This window comes from Gossypium arboreum, chromosome 8 (genome assembly GCF_025698485.1).
Source record: "Gossypium arboreum isolate Shixiya-1 chromosome 8, ASM2569848v2, whole genome shotgun sequence".
NCBI lineage: Eukaryota > Viridiplantae > Streptophyta > Magnoliopsida > Malvales > Malvaceae > Gossypium > Gossypium arboreum.
The window spans coordinates 119,213,270-119,219,188 of NC_069077.1; the positions used below are offsets into that span (position 1 = coordinate 119,213,270).

General features: G+C 33.7%; 2 non-coding genes across 2 annotated transcripts; both read right to left on the reverse strand.

Moving 5' to 3' along the window:
• LOC128280141 (small nucleolar RNA R71) lies at positions 1-107 on the reverse strand. Its single transcript, XR_008270323.1, has one exon. It is a non-coding gene; the product is annotated as a small nucleolar RNA R71 (small nucleolar RNA).
• Positions 108-3,187: 3,080 nt separating this feature from the next.
• Positions 3,188-3,294, reverse strand: LOC128280109 (small nucleolar RNA R71). Its single transcript, XR_008270291.1, has one exon. It is a non-coding gene; the product is annotated as a small nucleolar RNA R71 (small nucleolar RNA).
• Between the last annotated feature and the right edge of the window lie 2,625 nt (positions 3,295-5,919).

A 5,919-nucleotide genomic window follows, 5' to 3' on the forward strand; every position in this document is an offset into this window, starting at 1 on the left:
AAGGTTAGAAATGACATCACATATTTTCAACAATTAGAGTATGAAATGTTATATGAAGCTTGGGAATGATTCAAAGATTTAATTCAGAAATGTCCAATGCACGGGTTCAAGCAGTAGACGCAGATGGAGATATTTTATATTAGGTTGAATACGTATAAGATGATAGTAGTTGATGCCTCCTCCAATGGTACGTTGTTGGATAAATCCTATAACGAAGCATATGAGATTTTGGAAAAGATTGCTAACAATGATTATCAATAACCTACCATTAGAGTTGGGATAGGCAAAAGAGTTGCTGGTACTATGGAGCTAGATGCAATCACTTCATTGACAGCCCAAGTGTGTTTATTGTGTGTTTATTATGGTGAAGACCATGCGTTTGATGAATGCCAATCAAATCCAACATCTGTGTACTACATGGGTAACTTCAACCGGAATAATAACCCCTATCCCAACATGTATAATCTTGGGTGGAAGCAACATCCGAACTTTAGTTGGAATAATAAAGGTATGGGGAATTTTAACTATACGGTAAGACATCATACCATCAATGCACTGCTTGGTTATAATCAACCTATGCTGAGGCAAAACAACAAGGTCAGGCATTGGTTTCATTATGATTATCATCTATTGAAACTTGGCTGAAAGAATACATGGCCAAGAATGATTCCATAATTCAGAGTCAAGCGGCGTCTTTCCAAGCTCTTCAAAATTAAGTGGGGTAAATTGTAAATTCTTTAAATTTGAGACCACAAAGGGCATTGACTAGTGATACTGAGAATTCAAGACCACAAGGGAAAGAGCAATGCAAGGCCATCACTCTTAGAAGCGAAACTTAGTTGTATGAAATTACTCAAGATGCCACGGTAGGAGAGGAAAAATCAAATAACAACCAGGTAAAGATCCTAGAGTCATTTGAAAAACATATTGAATCTAAAAAGGGTAAGCAGCAAAATGCTGTGGCAGACCCATATCATGTTGTCAACAAGAATGCAACAACAAAACACTATCAGCAATCTGAAAGACGATCATCTTTACCTTTTCTTTATCGACTGATAACTCTTGAAAAAAATTATATTTTGAACCTCTAAGCTTGATTAAATGCCTGTAATTAAGTAGATATATTTGCATTTTTATGTTATTCTTAGAACATTGCATAATAATGCTTGGATTGTGCTTTAAATCTTATTTTATGTTACTTTTATTGTTGGGAAGAAGAGAATTGGTTGTTGTATGCAACAGGTGCAGGAAGGATGAAAAAAAAGGAGGAAGAGAATGAAGGAAGTGAAATATTGACATGGTAAAAAGTTGGATGGATTGCCAACATAAATGCCATGCAATTCTAGGAAAATGCTGATGCAGCATTCAATCCTTGTCACTCTCAACTAGCTAGACGTGTACCAGATAAATCCACCAAAAAAAGAGGGAGAAAAGTGTATGCTTAAAAAGAGGGACCTACCCTATAAATGAGGATTTTGGACATGAAACTTTGAAGGGGGATTTGGAGAGCAATTTTCTCTATGGAGAAATTAAAGAAAAATTCCAAAGGAAAGGGAGAGGATAACAACTTAAGAAGAGAGCAGAAATATAAGAAAAAGATGAGCAATCAACCTTGGGTCCTACACGATTCAGCAGCGTCAAAGTGAAAGCTAGAGTGGTGAAAACTTCCTGCAGTTCTAACTTCATTTTGTTAATTAATTTCTGTGATTTCTAAACTGTTAACGATGATGTTGAATGTTATTCTGATTTTGGATTTTAAATTCAAACCCATGAGCTAATTTCATTTGGGTTGGAATTACTAGATCTATCTTGATATACTTAATGATCATGGTGATATTTTGAGTATATCTATTATTTTATTTAGTTTGGATTATTTTAAATATATGCGTGCAAGCTCTAGACATAGATGAATGCATGCATGGTATATCTTTCAACTTGATTTCATTCTGAAAAGGTTAAATAAGTTGGATAATAATCAAATGATACGAGCGAGTACTCGAGTGAATTCTCATAGCACTCTAGACATAGAGTTGTGATATATATAGAGGAAGGAAGAATATCGTTAGGTATTATTCTTGAGACTTGTAGACATACAAAGACTTAGAATGATAGCTTTAATTCTAGCTTTCGAAAAAAACATAATGCAGTCGTTGTACTCTAAACAGTAACTTTGTCAAGATTTTGCCATGTCATTATTATGTTATTAAGATATAATCCAAGTAATTCCAACCTTCCCATTCAACAACATCAATCCTCTCAGCTTTGTCTCGTAGAATTGCTACAACATTTTATTCATTATTTGATTTTTATATGTCATACATTAATAGTTCACTTCAAATCATTATTTTGTTTACTTTTCCATAAGTCTAATTAGTATAGTTCATAGTAATAACTCAACCATATTTTTACCTATTCCGATCCTTATGGAGATGATCTGACTTATCACTTTATTACTTGATTCGACGTGTATACTTGTACATTCGCATTATATATTCACACGCGATAAGTTTTTGGTGCCGTTGTCGAGGATTAGCAAAATTGGTGAATTTTGGTTTGTTATTATCGATTTAATTTTGTTAGTTTTAGCGTACTTAGTTGTTTTTTTAATTCTTTTTCAGGTTTTTTGCTAGTTTATGAGTAGAGCTTTTTTGAGAACGAAGAGTATTCTTTTGACCTAGAAATTGAAAGAACTTTGAGGAGGAGAAAAGAATTACGAGAAATGGAAATGATTGGAAATGATTGGAAATGATCCAGGTAGAGAAGATCCATTACATATGAATGGTAAGGATGCTGATATTCCTCGTGTGATAGATGATAGAGACAAACCCATTATAGAACATGTAGTGCCAATCTTGGATGATTTGAATCTAGGGATTGTTAGGCCACATATTCAACCTCAACATTTTAAGTTGAAACCAGTGATGTTTCAAATGCTATAAATAGTAGGACAATTTAGTGGATTACCTACCGAAGATCGTAGCTACATTTAAGACTCTTTTTGGAGGTCTATGATTCATTCAGGAGTAGGGTGTCCATAAAGATGCCCTGAGACTTAAATTATTTCCTTACTCATTGTGAGGTCATGCCAGAGCATGGTTATATGCTTTGCCATCAGGAACAGTGGCATCTTGGAATAAACTTTGTCAAAGGTTTTTTTTTGCAATACAACCTTCCAAACATGAAAGCCAAAATGAGTAACGATATTACATCTTTTCAGCAATCTGAAGATGAGACATTGAATGAAGCTTGGGAGTGATTTAAGGAATTGATTAGAAAATGCCCGATACATGGTTTCCGACATTGGGTACAAATGGAAATGTTTTGTAATAGATTGAATGCACATACATGGATGGTAGTTGATGCATCTGCCAATGAGACTTTGCTAGATAAATCATATAATAAGGCATATCAAATACTGGAAAGATAGCTAACAATGATTATCAGTATCCAACTACGGAAGTGCGTATTGGTAGAAGAGTTGCTGGAGCTATGGAGCTTGATGTGATCACTTCATTAACTGCTCAAGTATCAACCCTAACTAATATTATTAAAACATTGAAGAGACCATCTGTAGTGCAAGAAATGCAAGCAGTAGTATTAACATGTGTTTATTGTGGGGAAGATCATTTTTTTTATGAATGCCCATCGAACCCAGCTTTAGCATGTTACATGAGAAATTTTAATCGAAACAATAACCCATATTCCAATACATACAATCCAGGGTGGAAATGTCCTAATTTTAGTTGGAGTAATCAAAAAGTGGGTGTAACAGTCTGGTTTTGAATCTAGTTGAAAAAGTAGTTTCGAGACCACGTAACCGATTCTGAAAAATATTTTAATATTATTTTCTGTGTCTGTGATACGTGATTTTACATCCTAATTTGTTTGTTTCTGTGCTTAATTATGAAAAAGGATTAAATCGTGCAAAGTGTAAAAGCTGAGTGCTAGATGTTAAAGCATCTATTTGATTTGACTTACTTAAGTAAGGATCCTTGCATGTCAAAATTTCCATTTGTTTTAATGATGGACAAATATGGTCATGTAGTTGGTAAATTTAATGTTATTTCATTAAGGGAAAGGTGGTAAAAGGTGAATATAATGCTTAATATAATAAAACAAAGCATGCAAATGGCCATTTTCACTTTGTTCATACCGAAATTGAAGAAAGAAAAGCTAGGTTTTCATGTTTTAACATTCAACTATTGAAGAACTTGATTAAGGTATGAGTTTTTCTCGGTTTTTGATAATTTCTATGTTTTTATGATCGTTGCTTCGTGTTCTTCAAAACCCATGTCTAAATTTCAGTTTTTGTTTAAGATTATGAAATGTGCCATTGATGATTATATGAGCTTTGTAATGTTTTTAAATGGATTATGAAAGATATATGTGAGATTATTATACTTTGTTCTTAAATTTTGATGGAATAGAATTATTTGGACTAGTTTGTGAAAATGAGGTTTTGAAGGACTAAATTGTGAATTAAATATGTTAATTGGGCTTGTATGGAAGCTATGTATATTCGACCAAGCTATGATTTTGGTGAATTTTGCATATTTGTGATTTTGTGAAAAATAGACTAAATTGTCAAAGTGTGAAAGTGTTAGGGCTAAATTGCAAAGTGCCCTAAATATGTGTATATGGATTAAATTGAATGAAATGAATGATTGAATGGTTGAATTTGTATTGTGTTAGATTAAGAACAAAGAAAATCAGACTTAGATCGCGGGAAGTTTAAAATAGTTGAATAGTTGACTCGTTCAGTCCGAAATCTGTACTAGGTAAGTCAAATTACAATTACAGACTAAATTGATTGAATGTTGTATATACTAGTTATTATCTATATTGGATGGCCTTGAGAGTCTGATGTATGAATTCCGAGTAAATTCCTATGATATGCTAGTATCTGAAAAGATCTGTATTATTCTAAAGGAATGTTGACATTGATACGAGATATCGTGTAAGACCGTGTCTGGGACATAGGCCTCGATTTGAGAATTACGTGTAAGACCATGTCTGGGACATTGGCATCGTATCTAATTTTGTGTAAGACCCTATCTGGGACAGAGGCAACGATAATGAATTACATTTAAGACCACGTCCGGGACGTCAGCATTATACCCGGTTATGAGTATTTGAATCGTTTTTGAACCATCTGATGATAGAGTACAAGTTATGGAAATGAATATATGAAATGTATAATCTATACAGGTACGTTTGTATCGTACTAAATTTCTAAATATGAAAGACTCTGTTTCTGTGAAGTATGTATGGAATTTGGAATTAAAGCTTGACGTGTATGCAAACAAATGGGCATGGTCAGGCTTATGAATTATTCTGTGAAATGATTATGAATTTTTGCTGTTAAATTGTACTTTATATGCTTTAGTAGTTAGACCAATTGTATTTGGCTTACTAAGCTCTTTGTAGCTTACTTTGTGTGATTTTTGTTTGTTTTACAGTCATTATAGCTACTGAAGGCTTGGGATAGTCGAGGATCGTCACCACACTATCTAACTCAATTTGGTACTTTTGAAAGTGTAAATATGTCTAAGTATGGCATGTATAGGTTAGAATGTCTAGGTATTTAAAGCATTGATATGTATATACGTTATGCCAAGAGAGTTGGCTAGCAAATGATATGTTTGTGCATAGTTTTGATATTTGGTTGGTAATGCCTAATGGTTTATATTAGTAATGTTTTATGATCTAATATGATTTGGTCATTTTAAGCATGAAATTGGCTAAAAATTGTGGCAAGAATGTTGTTTAATGTTGCTTGTAGGATTGGCCCAAATAGGGGTGGCAAGTTGGCTTAAATCAAGCCTGCATTTTGCCACACAGTCAGCTACCACGGGCGTGCCTTGTGGCCGTGTATGTAAATTAGTAACCTCTTAAGATCCACACGACTATAGCACATGG